At 40.6% G+C, this 19,305-nt stretch overlaps 2 long non-coding RNA genes across 6 annotated transcripts in view; both read right to left on the reverse strand.

The window, feature by feature from the left end:
* Positions 1-736: 736 nt before the first annotated feature.
* LOC148122947 (uncharacterized) lies at positions 737-11,462 on the reverse strand. Its single transcript, XR_015735844.1, has 3 exons — positions 11,319-11,462; positions 3,725-3,787; positions 737-2,970 (listed from the first exon to the last, which is right to left on the reverse strand). It is a non-coding gene; the product is annotated as an uncharacterized LOC148122947 (long non-coding RNA).
* A 2,181-nt stretch (positions 11,463-13,643) lies between these two features.
* Positions 13,644-19,305, reverse strand: part of LOC125392914 (uncharacterized) — a 57,129-nt gene continuing 51,467 nt past the window's right edge. For 2 of the 5 annotated variants that reach the window (XR_007229640.3, XR_015000615.2), the window contains 2 exons: positions 17,885-18,072; positions 13,644-16,201 (listed from right to left, as the gene is read on the reverse strand). This is a non-coding gene — a long non-coding RNA (uncharacterized LOC125392914). Of the gene's footprint in view, positions 16,202-16,976; positions 17,063-17,884; positions 18,073-19,305 lie in introns of all 5 variants that reach the window. The other 3 variants (XR_015735846.1, XR_015735845.1, XR_015000616.2) reach the window with 3 other exon arrangements.

A 19,305-nucleotide genomic window follows, 5' to 3' on the forward strand; every position in this document is an offset into this window, starting at 1 on the left:
GGAAGTAGTCCTGTTGTCACAAAACTATATCCCACAATTAGCTACATATTTTTAAATAACTACAGGAGAATAGTTTAAAGGGCCCAAACATAAAAATTATAATATTTGAGGAGTTAGAAATACTAATTATCATGATTTGACAACTACATGCTATATTAAATATATCAAAGTACTCTTCTGTATCCCACAGTTAAGTACAGCTGTTATATGATATTAAAATTAAAGCTGAAGATTGAGTTCAGTATACAGTACCCAGTACCCAGGAAGAACCATTTCAGTTAAAAGGATGCCAAGTTACAGAATACCTCTACTTTCAAATCCTTAGGTAAGTTCCACTTTCTTAAACTCACATCCAAATCCATCCGGCAAACTTTAAGCAGTTTAACAGGTTTGACCTCCTCTTGGCCCGCTAGCCCCTACCTGGAGCACTCTTCCCTGCTACTAGAATTACAAACACAACTCATTCAATTACGTGCTTCTCTGGTGGCCTTTGGCTGGAGGACACTGACAACAGCTTCTAATAATGTAAAATGCAAGGGAAAAGCCAGACATATTTCCGTATTTTAATACTGCTTTTCTAAAACAGATCAAATGAATTTTTCAAATGATCCTAAGAAAAACTTTGCAAAGTCATGGATAAACAGCTTTATGAAGAAAAAAGGGGTGTCATTTTTTTTATAAATAATCCTTAAGAGGAGCCTCTCCACTGACGCAAAATAACTCCAATCAGACCAGATTAGACCAAATCAGATGACCACATTTAATGAATGCAGCACTCCAGGGTGGCACAGGAACATGGTAGAAGAAAGACAAAGAGGGGAAGTCCATGCAAACCCCTAGATCATGTGTTCCTTTTTTTTTTTTCTGGTGTAAGCCTAAGTAGCCTGTGGGAGTGGGCTTCCCGGAGGTGGAGTCTGGACCAAGGCAACTCCCAGGGGGAGGGGGCTTAGGATGGATACCAGGGACTGGGGTGATGCTTCCAATCATCCCAGACTCTTTGGATATAGGGGTCTTAGAGGGCTAGGGTCTCACTTCCCAACAAACATCCCAGAATTTTTGTATATAGGGGCATCGGCTCAAATCTGGCTACTTCCTGGGGGCATGGGGTGACATGGGAGAGGGGAGAGCTGGGAGTTGGTGAGTTCATGCTCAATGAGATGTGTGGCTGGAGCAGCATCTGGTTTGCTGTCATCCTGGAGTCCTCAGGCAGCTGCTTTTTGAGGGAGCTGAGAGGCAGGTGACTAGGAGAAAAAATATCGTTATTATTGGTACCATAAAATGGGGCTAGCCATAGGAAGTCATTAACTGCCACAAAGAGAAGCCTGGTTGTATAGGTGAGGCTTGGGTGTATAACTGGGACACAACAGCAGATAAAACCAGATTTTAATTGGTAGGTGTCCTTGATCCAGGAGAGTTGGTACCAATGGTGAAGGTCCAGGAACTGTTGCAGGTGTTTGGTGTTATCTGGAGAGTGCTTTGGGAGTTGGTCTTGCCCAGGCAGCAAGAGTGACCTGTAAAATATGCTTGAAGCTGGGTGAGGTTAACACAGCAGAACATTTTCCTGGAACCTGTAAAAGAACTGGAACAGATTAACATTTTGGTGTCATAGCAAAAGGCTATTGTTTTAGGTTAAAAGGTATGAATATTTTAAAAGATAATTAAAGGTAATTAGGAACTCTGGATTTTAAAGATACACCTGTTAGTCCTGGACTATGAGGCCTGTAAAAGAGGCACACTGTGTGTTTTTAGTAGGAAACTTTATTAAATCTCGTGAATGAAGTAATAAGTTAACAACATCTTAAATTATCAAATGCCATTAGACAGATCTGGGAGGGTTAAATGAGCAAAAATGAGACAGCTTTTTAGCTATGCAGATAATGCCAAATCTTCTCTTTAGTCCTTGGAGAACACCAGTCAGAAGCAGTGCTTGCCGTTAGCTTTAGAGTACAAGAGGCCCAAAGATTTTTTTCCTGTGGGAGGGTGGAAAGACTTAGTCTACCTGTCTTGGCAGAAGATCGATTCCCTGGGTGAAGCATTCAGGAAGCTAAAGAGGTGAAAGGCTGCTTTTTGTTGTGTGAGTGGGTTTGGCAAACCCAAAGGCAAATACCTGGTTCCAAGAAAGACCACAAACTGAGACTACCCAGACACCACCTAGAAACAGACCATCCAAAGGAAATTTCTAACATTCCAACCATTGTAGGTAGGATCACCTGCCAGCAAACACCAATTGCTTTTCACCAGGATGCCCCTAGACAAATGTTAGCCAATCAGGGGTCCTGAACCTTAGAAATCCCTTACCCCCACCATTGCTACTATAAAAACCCAACCCTAACTGAGCTCTCTGATCACTCAAATAAGTTGGATACACAGAGAGACCAAGTTTGCGAATGTTTGTAAGAATAAAAGCTCTTTGTTCTTATATACAGGACTCAGTTTCCTAGTTAGTTTTGGGGGTACTCCGTGAGCTGGCCATAACAAAAACCAATCCATGTTTCTAGACAAAATAAAAACCAAGAATGGTGTTTTCAACAAAAGTATAATTAATACATACCATTATGAGTTTCTGGAGGTTGAGTTTAAAAGTCATTTGGTAATCAACAACCATTTGTCATTTTAAAACTTATAGCTCAAAAAATAGACATGATCATGTAAACCTGTAATCCTAGCTCTTGAGAGCTGAAGGCAGAAGACAGGGAGTTCCAGGCTATCCAAGCTAGCCTGGGATACATAGTGAGATAGCACAATCTGGCCACGGGTGTGGGGTGGAGTCCTTGGTCAACTCTGAGTAGACAGAAACTCAAATGTGCTGAAGGGTAATTATAAAATCATACACTGGCCTGGTGATGGTGGTGCATCCCTTTAACCCAAGCACTTGGGAGGCAGAGGCAGAAGGATCTCTGAGTTCCAGGCCAGTCTGGTCTACAAAGTGAGTTCCAGGCTCCAGGATAGCCAGGGCTACAGAGAGTGAACCTGTGGGGGGAAAAATGGAAAAAAAAAAGGAACAAAAGCTCATGCAGTGAAATCTTTAAAAACCATCTCATTAAAATCAGAAACAAGATCAAAATTAGTGCTCTCTCTATTTTATTGGCATCTAAAATTACCTGGTGCAAGGAAACACAAACACACAACAAACCCTCTTAGGAGTTTATTGGAGGAGGGGTGTACAGGCCTGGTGAGGTCGGTATGCAGACAGAGAGAGAGAGAGAGAGAGAGAGAGAGAGAGAGAGAGAGAGAGAGAAAGAGAGGAAGATGGTGTCTCGAGCTTTTAAAAGCTGCCTAATGCATGCATACAGGGGGATGACATGGTTATGTCATACACAGATGACCGTTCACACATGCACACAAGGGCTCACACAGTTGTGTCAGACATTGGTGATGCAAACATGCCGCACATGGGTCATGCAGGGTCCTTTAAGATCCCCTGGGGCCATTTGGCCCTTCTGCCTGAGGGCTTGTCCTCACATGCATGCGTGGCCTTAGAACCCAGAAGTGTCAGCCATGCTGTGTGACTGAATCATTACATTCCATCCTTTGTTTGTTATAAAAATTTGGGGCGTTTGGGGTCTTTAATGGATGGGAATAGAGCATCATAAGATCTCTTGTGACTGCTTCCTGTTGATTTTGTGGGCATTATCAGGTTTCTTGAGACTGCTTTTTGATGATTTTGTGGGAATCGTAGAGTTGAGATGCTTGACCATCTCAACTTGTTGGGGTGGCTGATTACCTGTGTGCTTTTTTTCCAGGCTCCATGGAACTGGTTGGCTGGCAGCTTGGACCTTGCAAGATGCTGGAAAGACAGAAAATTATGCCTGAAAAATATTTTAGATCCTGGTGATTAAGGGAGTAGAGTCCCAATATGGAAGAGAGAGGGGTGTTTTTTGGAGGGTGGAGGAGAGAATTTCCCAGGGGTTCCCAAGACCAGGAATAATAAGGAAATAATTAAATAATACTTATTCTGGGTGAGTCTGGTCTATTTAGAAAGGTTCAATTGGCTCCCTGGAGCTTATGAAAAAATGTTTGAAAAGAAATAAATTTTAGACATATTAAAAGTTTATGATTATGATGGAATAGTGTTGGAATAGAAGACAGTGGAGAGAAGGGGGAAAGGAAGGGGGAATTATTGGAAAGGGGAATTATTAGACCTCTCAATGTTTTAACTGAAGCAAATCTTAAGGCACTTGTTCTCTTTAACATCATGGTATTACCTTAACATCCAGGAGACACTGCTGCAATCAGTAATAAACCCATTATGTTAAAGTCTATTTTGTGGGGTTTTGGAGTCTGGAACTGTGAATATCCCCAAACTCATTACTGTTTCTTACCACCTGGGCTTTTGGGAATCCTTGTACCTCTGGCTCTATGTTTAATGATGGTCCCTGTAATAACAGCTGAGTGGTTAACTGGAAATTTAAGTATGACATTGGAGATATAGAGAAGTTAGTAAAGCAGATAGGAGAAAGAGGAAGAGGGAGAGTATATGAAGTTTTTGTCACATAAGAGTTTAGTACAGTGATGAGACTTTTATTTTTCTGAATCTGGAGAAAGAGTGGCTGATCTTGGTGCTCTCTAAAACTTAAGGGAGCAGGGCCCTGTTTGAATTACCATATATGGGGGGGTATCTTGAGCTGGAAGAGTAAAAGGTTTAAGGTGAGACAGGTGGATCCAATGAGAGAGTCCCTCTAGCTAGGCAGCTGTGGGAGTTACAAGAATTACTTCAAAAGGGCCCTGCCATTTAGGGGAAAGGGGTGAGGGGTATTGATCTGGGGGAGAGAATAGTACTTGATCTCCTATTTTAATTGGTGGTGAGCATGAATTGGCACATGGTTGAGGTAATGAGCAATCAGTAAAATCCTATAACAGGGAGTGAAGATGGGATAACAGTGGAGTAAGCAGGTGATCAGGAAAGGGAGAGGTTTTAGGTGAGAGGCCAGGAGTTAAAACCGGCCACCCATACATGAGTTTAAAGGACAAGATGGAAAGGGGGCTTTTGGGGAGAACTCTAAGCCTAAGAAGGGCCAGAGGCAAAAGTTTTACCCAGTCAAGGTAAAGCTCCTGTGACATCTTAACAAGAACATTTTTAAAGCACAGTTAGTTTGTTCTACCTTCCCTGAAGACTAAGGGTGGTATGGGATATGAAAATGCCAGGGAATGTTAAGAGTTTTAAATAAAGTTTAAGAGATCTGGGAGGTAAACTCTGGCCATTATCCAACTGAAGAGAAGTTGGGATTCCAAACTGGGGGATAATTTCTCAGAGAAGAACATCAGAAACTTTCTGGGCCCTCTTGTTAGTGGTGGAAACTCGTCAATTCACCTAGATATGGTGTCCACCAAAGCCAGGATATATTTAACTTGTCTGACTGTGGGCATCTGAGTAAAATCAAGCTGCCAGTCAGTTCCTGGAAGGGAGCCCCTGGCCTGGATGGTGGGAAAAGGGAAGCTATGATATTCGGTCTTGGGATCTGACTTTTAACAGATTTTAGAAGAGCCAGTGATAGCTTTTAAGTCCTCAGGAGTGGGCTGGAGGTGAACCTTGACAAAATGAAACAGAGCTTTGCTAATAGGATGAAAGAGCTGATGTAGGTAAGACAGAATTTGCCGGATGTCAGGTGGTGTATGCAAAAATGCGGGCTGTACTGTATGAATCCCCTGAGGTGACTGAGGTAGGTTTGGGCTCTGGAATGCTGCTGTCCTAGCTGCTTGGTCAGCCCAGTTATTTCCCTTGTAAATAATTGGAATGATCAGTCTAATGAGACTGACAGTGAATAATTCCTATAGCCTTGGGGAGATGGGAGACATTTAACAGGTCCATAATGTAACCTGAGTTAGTTACGGATCCTCCTTTTATCATAAGAAGCCCGTGCTCCTTCCAGATAGCTGCGTGGGACAGGAGGATATGAAAGGCATATTTGGAGTCTGTGTAAACATTTAAAGATTGTCCCTGTGACAACTGTAAGGCATGGGTAAGGGCTATTAATTCAGCCTGCTGATTAGTGGTATGGGCAAAGAGAGTGCCTGGGGCTCCACCACCCAAGTATCTGACACCATGGCATAGCCTGCTCTATGGGTCCCTTCACATAAAAAGGAACTGCCATCTGGGTACCAGATGTAAGTGGCCTGGGATAGTTTGCCCTCCTGTATATGTGAGGGGTGGGGCAGTAGATCCTTTAAGGTTTCTATGAAGGAACGAGATGGGGAATAATTAATGTTAGGTTGAGGTAGAAGATTTGAGATATTAAGGGGTGGGCAGGATTGGAAAGTGAGTGTGGCATCTTCTACTAGTGCCACCTGGGGGGAAAGAATTCAGGAAGGGGGTAAGGTTTGTAAGCCTCTGTAAGTTAAGAGATGAGACAGATTTTGGTGGGAGAAGACAGTGGTGGGTGACCCAAAGGTTAGTTTCTTTGACTCACAAATAAGAAACTAAGTGGTCGCTAAAGTGTGCATGCAGTGTGCCCAGCCCTGAGTGGTGAGGTCCAGCTTCTTTGACAGGTACACTACAGGTGCAAAGGAAGGTCCCAGCTGATGTTCTAGGACCCAGGGGCATATTCCTCCTTCTCTGTTACATAGAGAGAGAAGGGACGAGTTAAATCTGGGAGATGGAGAGCTGGGGCCTGGATAAGGGCCTGCTGGAGTCTCTGTAAGGGTTTAGTGACCAGATAGAGAAGGGGCTCGTGCAGAGAGCTGAGAGTTGCCTCATATAAGGGACAGGTAAGGAGAGAAAAAGAGGGGATCCAGGAACGCAGGAAGTCAGCTACTCCTAGGAACAATAAAACCTTTTCTTTTGTAGGAGGAACTGCAAGGGGCTGAATTAGCTTTTTCCTGTCTAGGGTAACAGCTTTTTGGTTTGGGGTAATAAATAATTCCAAGTAAATAACCTGAGAGGTAGACGGTTGGACCTTAGAAGGTGAGACTCTATAGCCCTTTTTGGACAGGAAATGTAAAAGAATGGAGGTATCAGCTTTGCTGATCTCCAAGGATGGACTGCAAAGTAAGATATCATCTATATACTGTATGAGTTTAGACTTAGGGAGAGACAGTGAGAATAGATCAGAAGCTAAAGCCTGACCAAATAGGTGTGGGCTGTCCCAAAATCCCTGGGGAAGGATGGTCCAGGTGAACTGTGTGGAGAGGTGAGTGTCAGGGTCAGTCCAGGTGAAGGCAAAGATATTTTGAGATTGAGAGCTGAGAGGAATAGAGAAAAAAGTCTTCTTAAGATCTAGAACTAAGAAGTGGGAGGTTCCTGGGGAGATCGTAGAAAAAAGTGTGCAAGGATTAGGCACTACAGGATGAAGAGGGACCACTGCAGAGTTAATGAGCTGGAGGTCTTGAATCAGGCAATAGGTTCATTAGGTTTTTTTAATAGCAAGTATTTTTAATAGCAAGCCCCCATGGTTGGGGGCTGTCCCCCCCCCATTTCTACGAACACCAGAAGATTTCTGGGAGCTCAAAGGTCAATTCCTTGGGTTCAGAGGAGAAATGGTTAAACTGACCAGAATGGGGAAACTCACAAATTAAAGCTGGTGGTGTGTATAGAGGTCATGCTCAGGCAGAAGGGACATGTGGTTGTTGTGGAAAAAATACCTGGTCCTGGATTCCGACCCCAGTAGAGGTGCAGAAGAGCTTCCCGAGTCTCACGGCACCAATGAAATTATCTGGTGCTAGTGAGAAGGAAAAACGAACATGCAACAAACCTGCTTAGGAGTTTATTGGGGGAACGGGGTTGTACAGCCCTGATGAGGTCGGTGTGCAGAGAGAGCTAAAGATGGCAGGTCCAGCTTTTAAAGGCTGCCTAGTGCATGCTCACAGTGGGATGACGTGGTTATATCATACGCAGATGACTGAGCTCATGCATGCACACAAGGGCTCATGCAGTTGCGTCAGACATTGGTGATGCAACCACGCTGCACATGGGTCGTGTATGCAAGGTCCTTTAAGATCCCCTAGGGTCATTAGGCACTTCTACCTGAGGGTTTGGCTGCACATGCGTGTGTGGCCCTAGAATTCAGAAGTGACAGTCATGCGGTGTGGTTGAATCATTGTAGCATCCTTGCCAGCTTATTAATATTGTGAACAAAGTTTCTAAAACTTTTAGTAACATTGTGTTAGTTGCTTAGCACCAAATGTTCCTACTTTTCTTCCCAAAAATTTATTCTATAAAATAGCAAACATTCAAAAAACAGTTATCTTTCATGAAATTAAGAGAAGAAAACAAATCCTCTGCAAGATAGAATCTAGATTGGCGGACCACGGGAAGGAAGCAAGAGTGGCCTGGGTGTGAGTCTGTTGTAGATGAGATAGGCCTAAACTAAATAGTCCCTACCTAATACACAAATGCCTGGGCACAAGCAGTTAGACAAACACTGGCAGCGGACAGATATGGCAAGGGGCCATAGATAAACAATAAAGACAGCAAACTTCTCACTTCTTTCTCATCTGAGACAAAGGCATGGCTTTTGTCCCCCTCCCCACTGACCTATCCTACAAATTCAAAGCTAGAGCAGGTCTTATTAAAACTGTGGGCCTAACAGCTTCCTTCTTAAAGTGACCAATCCTAAATGCGGGGAAGAAGACCTGCATTCCAACACACCAAAGGTAATTCAAAGCCAGAACCCTCAGCGAGAAACCAGACAGCTTCCTCCATTTCCCACCGCTTTAGTACTTATTGTTTACCTTGCTGTGTGCCAACATTGAAGCTTTTCTTTAACAGTTGACTCTGCTGCTTTGTCTGAGATTTTCTCCCTGAAGATACCTGTTGTGCTGAGATTATTGTTTTCTTTTTAACTAGTAGAGAAAACAAACCCAATCCAGGGTCCTTAGATAGCACCAAACCTACAGCTATAAATCATTGTGGATTTACTGTAGTCAATCTCTATTTATTTTAGTTCTGTTCACTCTGCCGTTCATTCACATCCCTCCCTACCCTTTCACTAAGAATAATGTTTTACTCTGGATTAACCTGCAACTTTATAACAGTGAATGAAATATGCTTATGCTTAGTGGGAGACCAATACACAGGCACATTTTTGTCATGTTGCTTTCTGTTTTCTATCTATGCACCAGCGTTACACATTTAATCACCTTCCTTCTAGACCCTCTCTCAAATGCCCCTCCATTCTGAGGTGCTGAATGTTAAAATCCCAACATATGCATTTGGAAGGACACAATAGTGCATGGGAAAAAAATTATCTGAAGGAAGGAAAGGAGATATGACAAATGTCAAACTAACTCACTGTGCTCAGTAGAATTTCGCTGCTGCTATCTAAACAAAGGATATTCTGTGGGTATCATGCAAAATTCTAATTATAAATGAGTCAATTGAATAAAAATACCATAGCTTCATATAAACATACCATAATTTCAATAAACAAGACTCTACAATGAGAGTTATATAAATGTAGTTGTTAGACCTGCATGTTACTTTGCAACCTTTATGTCAGCTCTGTTTTAGTTTCGGATCTTTTGTTAAAATTGCTCAGAGTTCACCCCATTCCATTTGCTAACAAGTCCATGATCTCTTGGTTCTCTGGAGCATGCTTCAGTAGCCCTGATGTGAACAATAATTTTCTGGGTCCTTGATCGTGGAAAAACACAACCCTGGCCTTGACACTTGAAAGACAGTTTAGATGAACTTAAAACCTTTGACTACAGCTCTCTTAAATGTTGAATATAGATGGTGTCCTTTTCTGATGTTGACTCTGGCTATGACAACTTGGCTTTCGTTTCCAAACAAATGACACAGTGTTCTTGTCCCACTGCCCAGTTATGACCAGAATCAGCAAGATGATCTGGCTTATTATTAATAAATATAGCTTATATATTAATAGATACAGATACTGGCTCTTGATACTAGTTTCGACGCTGATCATTCTAGGACAATTTACTCAGATTGGATGGAATGTTCAGCATAGTCTTACTTCAAGAATGCATTCTAAACCAGGCATAGTGGCACGCACCTTTAATCCCAGCACTCAGGAGGAAGAGACAGGTAGATCTTTGAGTTTGAGGCCAGCCTCGTCTACATAGTGAGTTCCAGAACAGCCATAACTCATTCTAGCTCTTGTTCTCTGTGGCTTGGTTTCCATGATTGAAGGACCTACCATTATTCATATTTTGGAGTCTTCTCCCCTTCAGTTTAAACTTTCACTTATTCTGGTTACAAGTAATTTTGCTTCTCTCTTTCATTTTCCTCACTTTCACATGAGAATAAAATCTGTGTCTTATTGTGCTTCCTGTGGTTTCCCTTGTGTACCTTATAATTTAGTTCTTGCTTGACTCCTCCATCTCTCCCATAAGTTTCACAAGCAACCGTTTCATATCCTGTCTTTTCTGACTATTGTCTCCTTTGAATTGGCCATCCTGGTGGGTTTTGACCATGTTTCCTGAGGGCCTGTTTATATTTTCATTGTGTTCCATCTTAGTTTCAATTATATCATTAACTTATTTGTCTTTTATTCATGTTGGAATATTATGTTACACCCATCCTCTGCTTTGGAGAAATATTTCCCAAGTGTTAGTTGGCAAGGAAGTTTTTCTTTTGTTTGTTTGTTTTTTTTTTTTTAGCTTGGCATTCTGTTCACCCCATTCTTCTCTAACGGATCTCTCGTTGAGCACCCTAATTATGCAATTATTTTGTTAGTCGTATTAAAGTGAGTTGGGAATTTTCTCAGTTAGAAGGAGGAGCTGCACAAGAGGCTGTCGCTTTCCACATCACAGCAGCGATGTAAGGCGTGTGCCTCTTCTGGGTCAAGGCTCACCTCAGTTTCAGATCTTGATCACAAAAGCTCTTACCATCAGTTCTATGCCTCTGTGGTTCTTTCTAACCCTCAGAGGAGAAAACTTCACCAAGAGATTCCATTCCCAATGTATACTCAAACATGCCTTTCCTGTAAAGGCGCTGTATTCTTGACTGTATCCCTGCCCTGGGCGTCCCCTCACTCCCAAATTTTCTACATTGACTGCCTTTCTCTCCCACTGTACTTCCACTGCTCAGCTACCTCAGTTCTCACTAAGAATAGCTCTCACTCTTTGGGGAGTAAATATTTGCTCTTAATTTTTGATATCTGCTCTTTCTGAAACCCCACTGTGCATCTCATTCTGAGATACACTCATGGCCATTTTGAGGCTTTCTGCAACCATATTACTGCGTTTACTTACACACACACACACAAGCGTGCATGAGAAAGAGAGAGAGAGAGAGAGATAGAGAGAGAGAGAGACAGAGAGAGAGAGAATTATTACACAGAGTACCCAAAGGAAAGGAAATATGTGAGAGAGAGCCCAGTATAACAGATACCATAAAGCACAGGCATTAAAATATATACTTCATAAGTGTGAGGGAATCCCTCTAGAAGACAAAACTCCATCCTACGTTTCCTCCAGAAACAGTTCAGGAGGTGGTAGCAGACAAAGTTCCTGCTATGAGTTGTGCACATAAATACAAAGAGGCAAGACTTCCAAACAGCCGTGGAGTCTAGAAGAAACCAAATGAATCTGTAATTCCAGGGAAGAAATGTGGCATAAGGAAAGTCATGGAGTCTTCATCTGGCTTATTTTCCTGGCTCCTACAGGAAATTTTTGAAAAAGGTACGCCATTCAATACCGACTTCAAATAGCAACTATAAATATACAAGGAGAAAGGGAAGACAAGGGTGGAGAGGAAGAAGTGGAGGAAGAGAGGAGGATAATTGCCCTTGCTTGTGTAGAGTTGTAATTAATAGATAAAGGAGGGTAACTAAACATTTGGTTTCTTCTCTTTTTCCTTCTATATATGAGGTACAGGTTGTGACTTAGCTATTAGTAGAATTTCCTGTAGGAACCAGGAAAATAATCAGTGCTAAGAAATCATGGCTTTCCTTATGCAAACTCTTTATTTTCTGGAATCACAAAACATATATTTTAATTTTAGCCTTGTATAGTAGTTATCTTGTAGATTTATTTTGCATTTCTTTATGACTGGAAAGGAAACCTTTTAAACTTATGAAACTGCATGAGTGAATGCGCTGTGGTTCTCTGTAGAGCCAGAGCTGAGTCTGATTAAGAGGAAAACCATTACCATGGAATCTATCCACTTTAGAGTCTGAATTTTCCTACTATCAAGATACTGTTAGTTCATAGCATAAAGGCTTGCTGATGCTCACAGGTATTGTTGTTATGATATGATAATCATTGTGCTCATTTTAAGCCTAAGATATACATGAGCAACTGCTATATTTTTAGACAAAACTGATTTGTGTCTCTACTTAGTTTTCAAAAAATGTGATATTATAGGTAGAAAATAAGTCCCTTTAAAGCACCAGAGAGATCGCTTGTTATACATGATAAAACAAGATTGTTCAATATTGTTCTTCATACTAAATCAATTCAGCAAAACAAGTATTTATTGTGCTTCATCTTTTTCTTTCTTTTTTTTTTAGGGAGTGGGTGGGGAAAGTGTTCAAGACATGGTTTCTTTGAAGCTTTGGAGCCTTTCCTGGAACACACTCTGTAGACCAGGCTGAGCTCGAACTCACAGAGATCCACCTGTCCCTGCCCCTCCCCCCAAGTGCTGGGATTAAAGGCCTGGGCCACCATCACCCGCAGGCCTCTCTTCCTTTCTATTTAACCTAAAATTCCAATTCTGTCTTTCTGTCTTTTCTTTCTTTCTTTCTTTCTTTCTTTCTTTCTTTCTTTCTTTCTTTCTTCCTTTCTTCCTTCCTTCCTTCCTTTCTTCTTCTTTCTTTCTTCCTTCCTTCTTTCCTTCCTTCCTTTCTTTCCTTTCTTTTCTTTTCTTTTTTTTAAAATTCTTTTCTAAGACAGGGTTTCTCCATGTAGCCCTAGCTGCCCTGGAACTCACCATGTAAACCAGGTTGTCTTAAACTCACAGAAATCTACCTGCCTCTGTCTCTCTAGTTCTAGGATTAAAGGCATGTGCCACTCTTACCAGTAAGTTTCATATTTACATCATGGACTTAACCTAGATATAAAATATTGTTACCCATGAAACCCTAATAATAACAGTTACAGTTTCCAGAAGAGTAATCCAAACTTATCATCATCATTTGAGTTGTCCATATTGCTGACCATGTTCCTCTAGAACTTTTACCTTCAAGATCACAGGACTTTTTCATAAACTTGGTTGTTGGTGGTTACTGACACCGATTGTCCACCAGCCTGTAATAGTAACAATCTGTGTCAACTTGTTCATTATTGACTGATATTAAAGATTTACCTTCCAAGAATATGAGCACTGCCATCTTTACTAACAATGAGCGAGATCTCTAGGTGGAGGTGCTATGATGGTAGCTGATCCAGTGTACTTTGCGTATCTAATGGCATCATTTTCTGGGGCACCCACAAGAGTCATGGTTCAGCTCTATTGCCTCAGAAGTTCAGAAGAGGTCCATGAAGAAAAACAGATCACTGTGGAAGAATCAGTGATTGAAGAGATCTTCGTAGTTGAAAGGTCTTCCATGTCTACTAAATCTAAGGTCCTGGGCAGTATGTGCAGGCATTTTCTGAGCTATAACTTCAGAATACTGAATTGGTAGGAGCTATAACTGTTGAACTCATACTATCTATAAAAAAGAGTTCTAATGGGATATGGAAATAATGCTAGCAGAGACTAAATATTGATAGTATATAATACAAAGATAAAATGTAGAAACAAATTCTTTAGAATTGAAATTTTTATTCTAGGTTAAATTTCTTTACAAATTGAATTGTTGATTAAAAACCCAAAATCATTTAGACTCTTAAATATAATAATTAAATATAAAAGCAAATTATTAAAAATAACTTTCTTCATATAAATGAGACCAGTTATTTAAAGTTATTTAATGTGTCTATGCAAGAATATTAGTGATTGATAACGTAAGACAGGTCATCAGCATTTTGGCTAAACTAAGTAAATGGGAACAAATGAATTTTGTAATCTCTATGTTACTAATTATTTAGGCTCTTCCTGAACTTATGCCCAACATCACACAGTGTTCTGTTATCATAATGATATTGTCTAACTTGGTGGGAAGGGGAAAATCACTTGGAAAAATTAAGTAAGCATCCTTCAAAGTCATTTCCTTTCTCATAATCAACTCTGTGTTTTTAGAGTGCTCACCATACTGAGGGGTTCACTCCTGAGCAAGGTACCACAAAAAGGTTCTAGAGGATGAGGGTTAAGACATCAGTTATACATTGAAAGAAGGATATTTGTGGAAAAAGGTGTCATCAAAATAAAAAAATGATTATCTCCATCTAGGTATTGTCTTGGGAAATTTTAAGATAAAACACAAAAAGAAGTGAAGGATATATGATCTATCTGATTCTGAACTTTACTTAGAAATAGAAGTAGACAGATGACAGACAGATAGATAGGAATAATATGTGTCCGTATAAAAAATTAAACTGATTTTTGATAATAATCTTATGGTATAAGAACTATGAAACTAGAAAAGAAGTAGTGTATAGAGAATATTAACTAGATCTAGGAAATCTAGATTTCAAAGTTAACTAATTTTAAAGTTACCATTGGTATGAAACAAGATATACCAGCAGAAACATTTATTGGCTCCTGGTGTTACTGCTCTTAGTCTGGGATTACTGTGAGCTCACTGGGTATGGTTGTGCAAGCCTGTAATCTAAGTTCCTTGGACATAGGAAAGAAGATCATGAGTTTGAGGCCAGCCAGGACTACAAAACACAACCATGTTTTAAATATCTAAGAGGTAGGGACACACTAGAGTGACAGAGAACTTGCCCATCAGGAACAAGGAAGACCTAGAGTCTGATCCCCATCACCATGAAGAAAGAAAAAGAAAGGGGAAAAAAAGAAGGGGAGGTGGGAAGGGTTAAGAGATGGGGAGAGGAAAAAGAGAGGGGGTAGAAAGAGGAAAAGAAATGAAAAGAAAGAGAGAGAGAAAAGAGGGAGAGAGGAAGAAGGAACATAAAACCCTTAGTGGCCACATAAAAATATCAGCGATCAAATTTACCAAAAAATAACAATAAATAAAGGAAAACTATTAAGGATTTAACCTTTCCTTGTCTATATAAACCATCATAAAGTAACCAAATAGTGAGGCTGAGGAGACCGCTCAGCAGTAAGAGCTCTTCCTGCTCAGGTATGAGGACTTGTGCTCAAAATCCAAGAACCAACGTTTTCTACAATTCTAGTCATGCCTGTAACCCAAAGACCTCTTCTAGCTTCCCAACAGTTACATGGATACACACCCATACACACATGTGCATATATGCCACACTCATAAACCACTAACACACAAATCAATAATTAATAAAGGGAAGTTTCAACTTCTGGAGATATTCCATAAGATAAATAATAAAGAAACAATACATTGTGAAATTTTCTATTTAGAAAATTCTTTTGAAAAACCACTAGAGCTTAGAATGTAGCTGAGCAGTAAAGCATTTGTCTAGAATTAGTGACGCCCTACGTTTAATCCTTAGCCTCTCAAAAATAATATAATAAAACTAACAGCAACCTAGACAACAATTATTAGTGACTTTTAACAAGGCAAACATATATCCAACTGGGCACTTGGTGCTTCCCAATTGAAGTGTGCAATAATGTCACGAAATGTCTACTGTTTCTGTTCAAGCTTCTGAAATCACAGACAGAAATCAACACGATCCAAAGTGTGAGGAATCTTAAGGAATAGATCTTCAACAAATAATCACAGGGAAGAAAAACAGAAGAGAGGGCTGGCAAGATGCTTCTGTAGCAGGTAAAGGCAATTGCCACCAGGCCTGACTGCCTGAGTTCATATGGTCACAGCCTTTGCCCTTGAAGAGATATCAACTAAATATTTATGAAGGAAGTAATAGAAGTCAAAAAGAGAGTAGGAGGTGGGGTAAATATGTGACAAGAGTGGTCATGGGTAAGCCCAGGTGTCAGATATTAAGAACTATATTACACTTTCCACATACTTTTCAGTGTGTGGAATATATATGCATTTTTAAGATAATCGCCTCTAATGGACATTTTATTCCCCTTAACATGTGGTTCTGGCAGATGAGTGTTGGTTGAGTCCAGCATTCTTTGTTTGCCCATGTCTTCATATCTCCTTCACAGAATTCAGGGTGACAGTCACTTCAGCCATGGCCATCCCATCATCCTTACAGAAATGTTCAGACTTCCAAGATTTAGTCTGTGGAGTTTTTTTGCAGTGGTGCTTCAGTCTCTTCTGGGAGCAATGATGCCTGGTTCCCTGTGCCCCTCAAGAAAAGGACAGAGCAGACTGTAAATGGGCTCCTAGACTTCGTAAAGATATCCTTTTTTGCCTGATTTTCTAACTACCTCCCTACATGCAAAAATGACTGGCATATATGGAAGGGCACTTAGTGCACTATTCATAAAGTATAAAGTAATGGCCAAAGTCATTAAAAAGTCATTTTCTGTCTGTGGTTAATATTGACAACAGCCATCACTTCCCCAATATATGCTTCTAAGGGCTTCACATTAATTTTCTCGAGTTACTTGTAATCATCCAAAGTATTTTTGACATGTGTTCCTCATGGCAACTCTTCGAAGGGACTTCAATCACTAATTCCAACAGTGGCTAGTCTCCTTAAGACTCTGCCTCGAGGACCTTCACTCCAATTCACTATTATATTTCAAGGGTGACAAATTTGTATGAGAATCTTCTTTGTAAAATTTTTATGACATTTTATTTGTTTATTGGGGAGGCTCACACTCATGCCATGATGAGCATGTGGAGGTAAGAGGACAATTTCGTGAGTGTTGGTTTTCTCTTTCTATGGGATGCTGTCCTAGGTATTGAACTCAGCCCACCATGGTGCTCTGCAGCAAGCGCCTTCTGCTGGTGAGCCATCTAACTGGCCCTGTTAGGAGATTTAGTGATTCAAATCTAAAGCACGACAGGCAATTTCTTGATGATTGTTCTCTATGTTCTAACTTGATCTGTGTCTGACTCTTTGCCTCTCTGCAGATTCTCTACCTTGTGACTACATGGTCAAATGAGTCAACTTACCATATATCCTTCATTTCAGCAACCAGCAAAACCTGGCCCATCCTATCTGAATTTCACTTCTCCAGTACTATATAACTTCAGTTAGCCTGGAAAGTCAGAAATGCACCATTGGAGCAATAGCAATGTCTCTGAAACACGGTGAGATCATCCATTATAAATATGACTACAGGGATTTACAGGAGATAGTTTATATTAAAAAAAAAAAGAGTATGAATGCCCGGAAAATGTCTATTTATCATAAGACTGATAGATGGGTTCAGTATATAGAGATCTTTTGCAATCAGATTTATTTGCTTTAGAAACACTAGCAAACTAGATGCACTCCATCCTATCATTCCAGAACAAAATTCAGTTATATTCTTCTGCAGGCCAACAAAAGCAGACTTTGGATAGATGGAAATCACAACTTCCACTCTAAAACTGACATAACAAATGACTACAAATCAATCAATCTAAAACATCAGAAATTTATTTTTCAAATTTTAGAGCCCAGATTTCTGGTTCAAGGTTGGTTGAACCCCAGCAGGGTTGGTTCCTTTGGGAGACGGTTGGTGGGAGTTCTGATTGAGAACTTACTTTCAGAGTCTGGCAGCTATTGTGATGCTCAGCATTCCTTGGCTGGTGGATGCTCCTCTCTAATCTCTACATTTGTCTTTTCTCTTCATTTCTCCTCATCTATCTTGTACACAGTTAGTCTTGTCGAACTCAGTTCAACTCTAGGCATAATTTTGAATTTTGAATTTGAGGGGAGGGTCAAGATACAACCCAATATAGTATCCACCAGACTTCCTTTGCAATGAACTTAGACCTTCCTGTCCCACTTGTCTCCCCGAGTCTATTTATTACCGTTATGTCAAACTATTTCCCTGTGGGTGGCACCATTCTCACCTTTAAATACTAGTACTTACCAACTGTTATGAATTAGGTTTGTTTCTCTGCTGGCAATAGTTTTTTCTTCTGTGTGGAAGTCTGTCAGTCCCACCTTCTGCTAATGGTTCTTTTCCTGAGAACTGTGGTTAAATCTTGGCCCAAGACAGCTGTAGCTGCCTGGTATGGAGTCTCTGATCTCTCGCCTGGAATAGATTGACACCTCCTCCTGGAAAGGGATCAGATTCAGAAAACAGAAAGAAGTTTTAAGGTTCATGATGACAATATATTTTTAGAAAATGAGAGAAGCCAAATCTTCCAAGGAAAGAGGAATATAAAACATAAGGAACTGAGCCAGTAGCCACAGTTGGACACAGTGACAGTCTGCTTCCCTCAGCAGTATGTCAGGGATGTCCCCTTTGCTTCAAGAGAAGGTATTTTGTGATCTTGTCCCTCACCAGGCCTTCCTTCTACATTGCCACCTCTTTCTCTCCTCTACTCAGACCCAGTAAGACAGCTAGCTAACTTGCAACTGAGGTGCTGTGTTGGACTGGTTTTTGCATTTTTGTTTGTTTGGTAGGTTGGTTGGTTTTTCAAGACAGGGTTTCTCTGCACAGTAGTTTTGGCTGTCCTGGAACTCACGCTGTAGACCAGGCTTGCCGCTAATTCACTAAGATCCACTTGCCTCAGCCTCCTGAGTACTGGGATTAAAGGCATGCACTACCACTGCCCAGCTGAACTGGTATTTTTAATTCTAACTTTTGTTTTGATTTAGAACACTTTGCTGTGCCTTTAATCCCAGCACTCAAGAGGCAGAGGAAGGTGGATCTCTGAGTTTGAGGCCAATTTGGTCTGCAGAGAGAGTTCAGGAACAGTCAGGGATACACAAAGAAAGCTTGTCTTGAAAACCAAAACAATCAAACAAAAATTAAATTTAAAAAATTCCTTGATGATCTATAACAAAGTAAAATGAGTGAGAATCTAGCATATCAATCTCATTTCCTTTCTAGAGGAATGACCTAAGTAACAATTTATTTGAAGTTTACTTGGAAGTGGCATTCATTGGCCTCAGGGACCTAATGATATCTTTCCTTCATTGTGTTTATGTCCTCAATGCAACAGTAAGCTGGTACCTCCAACCTGCAGGCACTATATTAAAATGCCAGAGCATCATGGCTTGCAGGAAGGATTAGCTACCATAAGTAAAGAAGACATTACTTAAGTAAAAAGATGAAATCAATATATTTGATGAAATCAGTGTACTTGTATAAGGAAAGACTTATTGTCTTTGTGGGAAGAAATCAAAACCGAAATAAGTTATAATGACTTCTTGATAGAAATTGGAAAACATAAACCTTTTAAAACACTGAGTGTAGTGGTGTGATGTGGGAGTCCCCTCTGTGTGTTGCTTTTCTTGGTTAATTAATAAAGAAACCACCTTGGCCTGTTGATAGGGCAGAAC

The sequence above is a fragment of the Myodes glareolus genome, chromosome 2, assembly GCF_982192425.1.
Source record: "Myodes glareolus chromosome 2, mMyoGla1.1, whole genome shotgun sequence".
NCBI classification, from domain to species: domain Eukaryota; kingdom Metazoa; phylum Chordata; class Mammalia; order Rodentia; family Cricetidae; genus Myodes; species Myodes glareolus.